The sequence below is a fragment of the Phoca vitulina genome, unplaced genomic scaffold, assembly GCF_004348235.1.
Source record: "Phoca vitulina isolate PV1807 unplaced genomic scaffold, GSC_HSeal_1.0 scaffold36, whole genome shotgun sequence".
Taxonomy (NCBI): Eukaryota; Metazoa; Chordata; class Mammalia; order Carnivora; family Phocidae; genus Phoca; species Phoca vitulina.
Genome location: NW_022589739.1, coordinates 946,091 through 958,790, shown reverse-complemented (window position 1 = coordinate 958,790; position 12,700 = coordinate 946,091). Strand labels below are relative to the sequence as shown.

The following is a 12,700-nucleotide window of genomic DNA, read 5'->3' as shown; positions in this document are numbered from 1 at the left end:
TAATCACATCCAGAAAAAATGAAATTGGATCCCTATTTTACACTACTCACAAAAATTAACTTAAAATGGATTAAAGACTTAAGACCCAAAACCATTAAACTCCTATAAAAAAAATAGAGATGGGGCACCTGGGTGGCTCAGTTGGTTAAGTGGCTGCCTTCGGCTCAGGTCATGATCCCAGGGTCCTGGAATTGAGCCCTGCATTGGACTCTCTGCTCAGCAGGGAGCCTGCTTCTCCCTCTCCCTCTGCCTGCCACTCTGTCTACTTGTGTGCTCTCTCTCTCTCTCTGTGTCAAATAAATAAATAAAATCTTAAAAAAAAAAAAAAAAAAGAACATAGAGAAGAAGCTCCTTGACGTTGGTCTTGGCAATGATATTTCAGATATGCTACCATATGCATAAGCACCAAAAGCAAAAATAAGTAAGTGGGACTACATCAAACTAACAGCTTCTGCACAGCAAAAGAAGCAATCAACAGAATGAAAAGGCAACCTACAGAATGGAAGAAAAAATATTTTAAAATCATATAGCTGATAAAAGGTTAATATCCAAACTATATAAGGAACTCATACAAGTCAATAGCCAAAAACAGTCCAATTAAAAATGGGCAGAAGAGGACGCCTGGGTGGCTCAGTTGGTTAAGCAACTGCCTTCAGCTCAGGTCATGATCCTGGAGTCCCAGGATGGAATTCCAAGTTGGGCTCCTGCTGAGCCGGGAGTCTGCTTCTCCCTCTGACCCTCCCCCACCCCATGCCCTCTCTCTCTCTCTCTCTCATTCTCTCTCAAATAAATAAAATCTTTTAAAAAAAATGGGCAGAAGATATGAATAGATATTTTTCCACAAATGGCTAACAGATAACGTGAAAAGATGCTCAACATCACCAATCATGAGGAAAATGAAAATCAAACCCACCATGAAATATCACCTCACACCTGTTAGAATGACTCCCATCAAAAATACAAGAAATAATCAGTGTTGGCAAGGATGTGGAGAAAAGGGAAACCTTGTGCACCATGGGGGGGAATGTAAATTTGTACAGCCACTATGGAAAATAGTCTAGTGTTTCCACAAAAAATTAAAAACAGGGGAACCTAGATGGCACAGTTGGAAAGCATTCAACTCTTAATTTCTACTCGGTTCCTGATCTCGGGATTCTGAGATCGAGCCCCATGTCGGGCTCTGTGCTCAGCGGGAAGTCTGCTTGTGACTTTCTCTCCCTCTCCCTCTGCCCCTCCTCCCCCACCACTTGTGCTCTCGCTCTCTCTCTCAAACTAACTTAAAAAAATTAAAAATAGAACTGCCATATTATCCAGCAATCCCACTTCTGGGTGTATATCCAAAAGAAATGAAAACAAAGAAAAGAACTATCTGCACTCCTATGTTAACTGCATGAACTGTATTTACTGTAGCCAAGATATGGAAACAACCTAAGTGTCCATCAACAGATGACTGGATAAAGAAGTTGTGAGACATATATAGATACAGGTATCTATATATGAGAATACAGACGTATAGAGAGAGAATATATAGAATATCTATATAGAATATAGATATATATTCAGTCATAACATGCCGCTTGTGACTTGTCACTTAATCTGCAGAATCTAAATTCATAGGTGAACTCCTAGAAACAGAGAGTAGAATGGTGGATGCCAGAGGGTAGGGGATATGGGGAGATGTTGTCAAAGGGTACAAACACCCGGTTTTAAGTTCTGAGGATCTAATATACAGCATGGTGATTATAGTTAACAATAATCTCTAAAGTTGCTGAGAGACTAGATCTTAAATGTTCTCACCACAAAAAAACAAATGGTAATTATGTGAGGTGATGGAGGTGTTTGCTAATGCTACTATGGTAATCACTACACAATATGTAAGCATCAAATCAACACGTACTTGTTAAGCTTACACAGTGTTATATGTCAATTTTATCTCAATAAAACTAATACATAAATAAATATAAATACAAATATATATAGTAGATGAAAACACAAGAAACAGGTAAAGTGATTTTTTCAGTGGTAGTGATGGGAAGAGACTTACTTTTCCTTGTGTTCCTTTTTGTACTGTTTGATATTTTTTTTCCTTTTAAAACATATATGTGGAATTGGCAGTGAGCAGAGCCTGAGGTGGCTGAGGCTGGCCGGTGCGGCCTTGGAGGTGGACAGCCAGATTCTTTACGATGACTACCTGGCAGTTTTCCTACCTGCCTGTTAGAACCGCTGCCCTCCCCCCACCCCCCCGCCCCCAGCAGGGATTCCTCCGCAGGAGAGGGTGTGCCATGAAGGCTACAACAATGAGTTGACCCAGTTTCTGCCCTCAGTCATCACACTGAAGAAGCCCCCTGGAGCTCAGTTGGGATTTAACATCCAAGGAGGAAAGGCCTCCCGGCTAGGTGTCTTCATTTCCAAGGTGATTCCCAGCTCTGACGCACATTGAGCAGGACTTCAGGAAAGAGACCAGACCCTAGCTGTGAATGATGTCGATTTCCAAGAGATTGAGCACAGCAAGGCTGTTGAGATCCTGAAGACAGCCAGCAAAATCAGCACACATGTCTGTGTCTCTCTGTACAAGTATCATCACCAGAAGGAGAGGACTGTGCACTGGAGAGTTGCAACCCACAGCCCTACACTTGGAATCTGTTGGGAAAAGCTGGCTAGGCCCCAGGGCTGCCGTTTGGGACACTACTCTTAGCCTATCCCTGGCGGAGTGGAGTGGGGAGGACAGGGAGACAGTGAGACCCTGCACTGAGCCAGCTAACCAAATGCATCATCCAAACTACTGTACTGTTAGTGCCCTAGTTTTCCAGGTGAGCCTCATTCCTGGAAAAGAGAAGGATGATGATGTCTAGGTACAACCTAGCCTGTGGAGAACCCTGCTAGGAAAAGCAACTGACATTTACTGAATACCATGTTTTAGGCACTTACATATATGTCATATCATTTTCATTAGAGTATAGAAATCAGAAAAAAGAATCTTGGAGGCCTTCCATCCAATCTGCCTAGCCATCTCCTCCCATCTTTGTACTACCAGTCTCATACACTTTGGAGATTCCAGTGAGATCCTGTTTACCCCTCTTCTTCCTCCTCCTCTTCTCTCCCCGCAAAAAGTAAAATGTGACATTGGAAAAAAAAAAAAAGTATATGTATACTTAAGGATAAAATAATGCAATTCATCAAGAAAGCAAATAAGAGATCCCATAAAATTATCTCAATAAATGCCAAAATATGTATTTGATAAAATCATCACTGATTTTTAAAATTATGTTAGAATCTAAAATTAAAAATAGTGACAATATCAAATGCTGGTGAATATGCAGAGAAACTGTATCTCTTACACTTTGCTAGTGGGAATGTGAAATCTTAGAGCCATCCTGGAAAATAGTTTTGGCAGTTTCTTTAAAAAATCAATATTCACTTACCATATGACCTAGCAATCCTACTCCTGGACATTTATCTCAGAAATGAAACATATGGGGGCACCTGGGTGGCTCAGTTGGTTAAGCAACTGCCTTCGGCTCAGGTCATGATCCTGGAGTCCCGGGATCGAGTCCCACATCGGGCTCCCTGCTCAGCAGGGGGTCTGCTTCTCCCTGTGCCCTCTTCCCTCTCATGCTCTCTGTCTCTCATTCTCTCTCTCTCAAATAAATAAATAAAATCTTTAAAAAAAAAAAAAAAAAAGAAATGAAACATATGTTCACATAAAAATTTGTGCATGATTGGTCACAGCAGCTTTTTGTATTAGACAAAAACTGGAAACAAAATGTTCTACAATAGGTGAATGTTTAAAAAACTGTGGTACAGCGCTCCCTTTAGCAGCACATATACTAAAGTTGGAACAATACAGAGGTGAGCATGGTCCCTGCACAAGGATGACATGCAAATTCCTGAAGCGTTCCATATTAAAAAACAAAACAAAACTATGGTACATCTGAACCATGGAATACTACTTGGTAATAAAAAGGAACAAACTATTGATACAGCAACTTGAATGGATCTCCAAGCATTATGCTGAAAAAGCCAATTTGAAAAGGCTACATATTACTTGATACCATACATCCTCAAAATTAAAAAAAAAATTATAGAGGCAGAGAACTCACTAGTGGTCGCCAGGCATTAGGGATGGTGGTGGGGAGGGGAAATATGTGGCCATAAAGGAATGGCATGAGGGAGGTCTTTGTAGTGATGAAACAGTTCTGTATCTTGATTGCAATGGTGGCTACACAAGCCAAAATAATGACTATAGAAATATACATTGTACCAATGTAAGTGTTCTGCTTTTGTTATTGTCCTGCAGTTACATAAGATATAAACCACTGGGGAACTGGGTGGAGAGTAAAATTTTGTGTTTGCAAAATTCTGTGAATCCATACTGTCTTTGCAAAATTCTGTGAATCAATAATTATCTCAAAAAGTTTTTTAAAAGTATTAGAAAATTACAAATAACCAAATGTTTTTTTTTGAGAGTATCTCTCTCAGAAACATTCTTTAACAGGGGCGACTGGGTGGCTCAGTTGGTTAAGCATCTGCCTGTGGCTCAGATCACGATCTCAGGGTCCTAGGATCAAGCCCTGCCTCAAGCTCCTCATTGGGCTCAGGCTCCCCACTCAGTGGGGAGTCTGCTTTTCCTTCTCCTTCTGCCCCTCCTCCCTGCTCATGCTCCCACTCTCTCTCTCTCAAATAAATAAAATCTTGATGGAAAAAAAAGAAAAAGAGGGATGCCTGGGTGGCTCAGTCAGTTAAGAATCTGCCTTCAGCTTAGGTCATGATCCCAGGGTCCTGGGATCGAGCCCCGCATTGGGCTCCCTGCTCAGTGGGGGAGTCTGCTTCTCCCACTTCCTCTGCCCTGCTCATGCTCTCTCTCTCAGTCTTTCTCTCAAATAAATAAATAAAATCTTTATTAAAAAAAAAAGAAAAAAGAGGGGCGCCTGGGTGGCTCAGTTGTTTAAGCGACTGCCTTCGGCTCAGGTCATGATCCTGGAGTCCCAGGATCTCTCTCTTTCATTCTCTCTCTCAAATAAATAAATAAAATCTTTAAAAAAGAAGAAGAAAAAAGAAAAGAAAAACATTTTTCTTTTTAAGATTTTATTTATTTATTTGACAGAGAGAGACACAGCGAGAGAGGGAACACAAGCAGAGGGAGTGGGAGAGCGAGAAGCAGGCTCCCTGCCGAGCAGGGAGCCCGATGCGGGGCTTGATTCCAGGACTCTGGGATCATGACCTGAGCGGAAGGCAGACGCTCAACGACTGAGCCACCCAGGTGCCCCAAAAGAAACATTCTTTAACAATGAAACATTTAAAGACATTCTCATTAAAATAAGAAAACATTAACAAGAAAAGAACAAGCATACCTATAGTGATGCTATTATTTAATGTTGTTTTAGAAGTTTTTGCTAACATAGTAAGATCTGAAACAGAAATAAGAGATTTAAGTATTGGGAAGGAAATAAAATTATCTTTATTTGCAGATAATTTGGCATGATGCTTTAAATGTGGAAAACAACCCCAAAATCTTAGAATTATAAGGGAATCCAGGACCAAGATGATACCACAAAATCAATAGCTCAATAATCAGTTGCTGAACTCTTCTCCCTTATAATAGTAGCAAATATACAAACAACTTAGGAATAATCCTAATGAAAAAATATATGCAAGACATATATGTATAAAATCTATATGATGGGGGCACCTGGGTGGCTCAGTCGTTAAGCATCTGCCTTTGGCTCAGGTCATGATCCCGAGGTCCTGGGATGGAGCCCCGTGTTGGGCTTCCTGCTCGGCAGGAAGCCTGCTTCTCCCTCTCCCACTCCCCGTGCTTGTGTTCCCTTTCTCGCTATATCTCTCTCTGTCAAATAAATAAATAAAATCTTTTTAAAAAATATATCATTCATAATTGTGTTGATTACATGTTGAAATAATATTTTGAATGTATTGGGTTATGCAAAATTTATTATTAAAATAGTGGTTACTACAAAATTTTAAGTTACATATATTTGCTCACCTTTGTGGCTCACGTTATGTTTCAATTGGACAGCACTGTTAGAGCTTTTTCATTTCACACTTTCATGTACCTATAGACCTTACTGCCCATTAAAATTACCTAGTTGCTTTATTTTTTTTAAAGATTTTTATTTATTTGAGAGAGAGAGAACAAGCTGGGAGAGGGGCAAAGGGAGAGGGAGAAGCAGGCTCCCTGCTGAGCAGGAAGCCCAACACGGGGCTGGATCCCGGGACCTTGGGATCATGACCTGAGCTGAAGGCAGATGCTTAACCGACTAAGCCACCCAGGCGCCCCTACCTAGTTGCTTTAAAAAGAAAAAAGCCCAAGGGTGCCTGGGTGGCACAATTGGTTAAGCATCGGACTCTTGGTTTCGGCTCAGGCTGTGATCTCAGGGTCGTGGGATTGAGCCCTGTGTCGGGTTCCATGCTCAGTGCAGAGTCTGCTTGAGATTGTCTCTCCCTCTGCCCCGCACACTCATGCTCTCTCTCTCTAAAATAAATAAATAAATCTTGGAAAGGAAAGGAGGGGGAGGGGAGGAAAGGAAAGGAAAAAAGCCTGGGCCCTACTCCCAAGAAATACAATTGGTGTTGGTAGCATTGGTATGATCTTCAATCTCCCTAGGCAATTCTAATGTACTCCCGAGGTTAATAACCACCACTATTGACCTCAAGCTATCAAGCCCTAGAGAATTCTTTCTCACATTTATCATTTCATACAATTAAGGAAAGGTACTCACTAGGCTAAGAAATAACATTTGAATGAGAGCACAGATGTGGTGCCAGTTCCATTCCAGATAGATACCTCCTGTGATTGATCAAAACAAGATGTGAATTTTTCCCAGCCTGTGGCCTGACCATGGCAAAATTTTCAGTTAATAAAAATGAAGTAATTGATTCTTTTTTTTTTTCAAGTTTTACATGATTCTCAGAGCACAGTTACTAATATTTGAACTGGTACTGAGCGGATGGAGTATATGATGGATTTAAAACACAAAGGTTTGTGTGCTTTCTCCCCTTTCGATCACAGCATCTCTAGGAGGTGGGCAAGGCAAGAGTTTGTTTTGTTTTGTTTTTAGGATTTCACCTATTTATTTGTCAGAGAGAGAGGGGGAGAGAGAGAACAAGCAGAGGGAGTGGCAGGCAGAGGGAGAAGCAGGCTCCCTGCCGAGCAAGGAGCCAGATGCAGGGCTTGATCCCAGGACCCCGGGATCACGACCCAAGCTGAAGGCAGATGCCCAACTGACCAAGCCACCCAGGCGTCCCAAGGCAAGAGTTTTTAATCCCCATTTTTAGATGAAGACATTGGGGCCCACAGAGGGCAAGTTGTGTGACTAGTTATATAACATAGCCTAGACTGGAACACACCTTTTGACACCTGTCCAAGGCCCTCCCCTTTCCAACCAATTCGTCTCAGGACAAATCACTACCACCTATGATAAAAGGAGCTTTTGTACAGAGACTCTTTCCCTTGATCAGCCACAGTGAAGGACTTCATTTTATACGAGATAGTCCTGCTGATGTGCTTGGCACTAAGCCAGCAACTTAAATGCAAAATAGTTCATGCTCAAAGATGAATCAAAATGCAATTCAGTCAACCAAACACGTGCCCCCAAACGTTCAGCTTCCAGATAACCAATAATACATTATTCTCCTGTAAAAAATCTGCTTTGCTATCAAGAGGACAGTATGGCCTTATGGAAGAGCATGAACTTTGGGGTCTGTCAGACCTGCGTGAGATTCTAGTGCTGGCCCTCACAAGGCTGTGCGGCCTTGGGCATGCCACTTCTCCTATTTCTTGAACACCTATTGGCAGTAGACACTTCAAAATCCTAGAGCTTCAGTGGAGCACACACCACGGTTCCTTCCCCTGAAGAATTCTCATTATGTGGAAGAAGTATGTCCTTTAGATGCTGGGAGACCAGAGGTGCTCTGGAGCGGCTGGGGGAGCACTGCAGGAGCCTGAAGACAATGGTTCAGGAAAAAGTAGAGCTATGTAGAGAAAGGTAAAGGAAATGTGGCAAAAGGTTAACAATTGATAAATCTAGGAATATGAATATTCATTGTATATCTTGCAACTGTTTTTTTTTTTTTTTTTTTTTTTAAAAATATTTTATTTATTTGAGAGAGAGAGAATGAGAGAGAGCAAGTACATGAGAAGGGGGAGGGTCAGAGGGAGAAGCAGACTCCCTGCTGAGCAGGGAGCCCGATGCGGGACTCGATCCAGGGACTCCAGGATCATGACCTGAGCCGAAGGCAGTCGCTTAACCAACTGAGCCACCCAGGCGCCCCTATCTTGCAACTGTTTTATAGATCAGAACATTTACCAAATAAAAATTGGGGGGTGGAAAAGTTAAAAAAAAAAAAAATTAAAGTAGCTGGCAATAAACTTATTAGAAATGTGAAAATTCAATGTGGAGAAAACCAACACATATATATATTTAAAATAGCGGTTACTACAAAGTTTATAAAACTTGAGTAAATGGGAGAGACATGCCTTGAGGAGGAAAACACCAAATTGGGGGGAAGGACAGGAATAAGAGATATTATGGACTGAATTATGTACCCCCTGAATTTGTATATTGAAATCCTAATCCTTAATGTGACTATTTAGAGATAGGGTCTTTAAAGAAGTAATTAAGATTAAATGCGGTCATAAGGATGGGGCCCTAATCCATTAGGACTGGTGTCTTTATAAGAAAAGGAAGAGAGGGGCTCCTGGGTGGCTCAGTCAGTTAAGCGTCTGCCTTCAGCCCAGGTCATGGTCCTGGGGTCCTGGGATCGAGTCCCACATCGGGCTCCCTGCTAGGCACTCATGCTCTCTCTCTCTCTCTCTCTCTCTCTCATAAATAAAGAAAATCTTTAAAAAAAAAAAAAAAAAGAGGAAGAGAGACCAGAGTGCTGATTCCCTGCCCGCTCTCCGAACCCCTATACCCCTCTCTCCATCTCATCTCTTCACAGGCACAGAGGAAAGCCTGTGGGAGGGCTCATGGAGAAGGCCGCCATCTGCAAACCAAGAAGAGAGGCCTCACTCTGCTGGCACCTGGATCTTGGACTTCCAGCCTCCGGACTGTAAGGGAATAAATTTCTATTATTTAAGCTGCCCAGCCTGAGGTACTTTGTTATGACAGCCTGAGCAGATGAGACAACAAGTAAAATGCTGTACCCAAGGTCAAGGTCACAAGATGAGGGCATAGTGGATCCTCGATTTGTACCCAGAACTATTTTTTTAAAGATTTTATTTATTTATTTGACAGGGAGTGGGAGAGAAAGCACAAGCAGGGGGAGTGGGAGAGGGAGAAGCAGGCTTCCCGCTGAGCAGGGAGCCCGATGCAGGGCTGGATCCCAGGACCCTGGGATCATGACCCAAGCTGAAGGCAGATGCTTAACCGACTGAGCCACCCAGGCGCCCCTCTACCCAGAACTATTTGGACCCTCCCCCATGTAGTGATTGTGTGAGTCAGGTCAGTGCTTCTCAAACTTTAGTGGGTATCAGAAATGCCCAGGGGGAGCACCTGGCTGACTCAGTTGGAAGAACATGCAATTCATGGTCTCAGGATTGTGAGTTGGACCCCACGTTGGGTGTAGAGATTACTAAAAAAAAAAATAAATAAAACTTAAAAAAAAGAAAAAAAGAAAAGAATGCCCAAGGTAGTTTGTTAAAATCAGGGATTCCCTTATCCTGATTTTGGTGGTGTATGTGAAGCCTCAAATTCTGCATTTAAATAAGTGATATCCCCACCAGGTGATTCTGTTGAAGGTGGTCCCAGAGCGTACTTGAGAAATGCCACTCTAATCGCTTCTCGGCCTTTTGGCTAAGATCAAGTGGAGAAATGCCACTCTGATCTCAGCCTGGAGGTTCAAAGAGATATGGCAGGGAGCAGGTGACCCACAAAGGACATGCATATAAAAGTTCTACAAAGATATGCAAAAAACATCGTCAGCCTCTGAGGAGGCTTGAGGGTCAGGTATGAGAGGGAGGTTTATTTTTAATTTTTAAATTTTTTTGTATTTTTTATTTTACTTATTTAAAGATTTTATTTATTTAAAGATTTTATTTATGTGAGAGAGAGAGAGCATAAGCAGAGGTAGTGGGGAGGGAGGCAGAGGGAGAGGGAGAAGCAGACTCCCCACTGAGCAGGGAGTCCCACGTGGGGCGCCATCTCAGGACCCCCCCCATCATGACCTGAGCCGAAGGCAGATGCTTAACTGACTGACCACCCAGGCGCCCCATTAGTATTTTTTACCCTTAAGAATGTACTATTTTTCAATTAAAACACTAACTTGAGGGGCGCCTGGGTGGCTCAGTCGGTTAAGCATCTGTCTTCGGCTCAGGTCATGATCTCAGGGTCCTGGGATTGAGCCCTGCGTTGGGCTCCCTGCTCAGCGGGGAGCCTGCTTCTCCCTCTGCCTGCCACTCCCCCTGCTTGTGCGCGCTCTCTTTCTCTCTCTGTCAAATAAATAAAATCTTTAAAAAAAAAAACCTAACTTGAAAAGAGAGATCATGAACTTAAAGAGCTTATTATTGGTATATCGCCTAACAAACAGGTGCTCAACAAGTAAAAATTCCTTTTTGTCTTCCACTCAAACATTTGCCATCCCTTTCCTTCCCTCCCTCCCCCACCCAACAGTATCTTCATTTGTGCATTTGATTAACAAATATTCATTTAATGTATATTGTATTCCAGGCACTGTTCTAACAGCATAGCTGCTCGCATAAAACAGACCCAGTCCCTCCCAGCCTGCACAAAGCTTAATCCCCATCCTCACCTCTGACAATTTTGACTTCTTAATTCTTGTCTCCCCAAGCTTACACAGGCCCTCCCCATACACAAACCGAAACTAGCGTTTCCACTCCCTTTCCTCAGAACCTGACCTAAATCTCCTCTATGGGGCCTCCAGACCCCCAGTGATATTTTTAGCCGGGGGGGGGGGGGGGGGGGGACTCCCAAGAGCCTTTGGGCCAGCTTCCTGCTGCCCTCTGCTGGGGCTCCTTAGGGCTCACGTCTTTCTTCAGGGCCTACCACTTTCCACTTGGCATCTACTCCATCTTGGGTGGGTAGGCTTCAGGGAGGATATGTGCCCCCAGAATATACTGGCTTTTCCTGGACCCGGTGGTTCAAAGCTGGGATCTGTGTGATCATAAGTCTGAGCCAGAATGTCCCTAAAGGCCACTGTCTTAAAAGAGGCAATGCTGTATGGGCAGGCAGTAGAACTGTGTGTGTGTGTGTGTGTGTGTAGGAGTTGGAGAGGGGTATGGGTCCTTCAGGTGAAATGCCTTTAATAGGATTTTTTTATTCTTTCTTTTACTCTGTTTTGTTTTTTTTTTAATCTTCTGCCAAAGGCAATTTATATTTCCTCAGAAACATCAGAAAACAGAGACATGAAAAAGATTTAATTTCACCTAGAGACCATTTCTGCTCATACCTGGAGCAGGAACAGAAGGGAAAGGGTACTAGGCCAGGAGCCAGGACACTGGGTTCTAATCCTCACTGTCCCCTCACTGTGTGACCCTGAGCAAGCCCTTGTTTTCTTGGAGCCTCAACTTATCATACACACACAAAAAAATGAGCACCCCAATAAAGTGCCTGGCTTTCCTGCTCTGAGATTCTTTTTTTTTTTTTTTTTTTTTAAGATTTTATCCATTTATTTGACAGAGAGAGGTACAGTGAAAGAGGGAGGACAAGCAGGGGGAGTGGGAGAAGCAGACTTCCCGTGGAGCAGGGAGCCCGATGTGGGGCCTGATCCCAGGACCCCGGGACCACAACCTGAGCGGAAGGCAGACGCCCAACCACTGAGCCACCCAGGCGCCCCATCTCCTCTGAGATTCTAAGTCAGTGGCCCCAAGTAGTCCCCTCATCAATTAGACCCTTAGGCTCTTCCAACTTTCAATCACTACAAATATTGAAAAGCAGTAAAAGCAGGCTAAAACAAATTACAAATACTTAGGGGGAAAACTCGGAAAAGTTCTGAAATGGACAAAAATGCTTAAAAACTCTTAGAGGGTTGGAAATTGCTTTTTGGAGCATGAAAACAGCTGACACTATAGGAAAAAAACAACAACAACCAGCAACTGGGGAATCTTTATTTTCAATCAAATCATTGTTTCAATCAAAATGCTGTATTCATGAGAATGCTTTCTGAAAAACTGCTTCCAGTCCCATCATGGATCTGTGTGAGGCAGCCGCAAGCCGGAGCTTCCGCCGGCTCCCCCGAACCTCGAACCTCGGAAGCAGTCTGGGATCCCCACTCTCGGCGAAATAAACATCAGACCAAGTGCAGGCTTGCATGCAGTCGGCAAGCGTCTACCGACGCTCTTCTTGTCGGGCTCTAAGCCGGGCGCCTGCGATATGGGGCGACCAGGCCAGCGCTGCCGTCCTCCTCCCGCGGGGGCTCCCAGCCAGCCTGACAGGGCAGACAGACACGTCCCCGGGTCATTCCAATCAGGGTGAGACAGGCGAGAACTGGAAGTCACGGCAAACGGAGAGAGGCGGGGAGGCCACCGCCCTGTCCCTCCACTGAGCCCCTCCCCCTCCTCAGTAAGGTGTTCCGGTTCTTTTTGCTGTGAAACACATTATCCCCATAGTCAGTGTCTCCAAACAACCATCTTATTTTGCTCAGCGTTCTGGAGGTCAAGAAATCAGAGGGCGCGGCAGGAATGGTTTGTCTGCTCTGAAATGTCTGGGGCCTCCGCTGGGAAGAT

At 43.6% G+C, this 12,700-nt stretch overlaps 1 non-coding gene across 1 annotated transcript; it reads left to right on the top strand.

Annotated features, from left to right (window-relative positions):
• Positions 1-3,803: 3,803 nt before the first annotated feature.
• On the top strand, positions 3,804-3,907 carry LOC116646592. The gene has a single exon (XR_004302141.1). It is a non-coding gene; the product is annotated as a U6 spliceosomal RNA (small nuclear RNA).
• Positions 3,908-12,700: the final 8,793 nt, after the last annotated feature.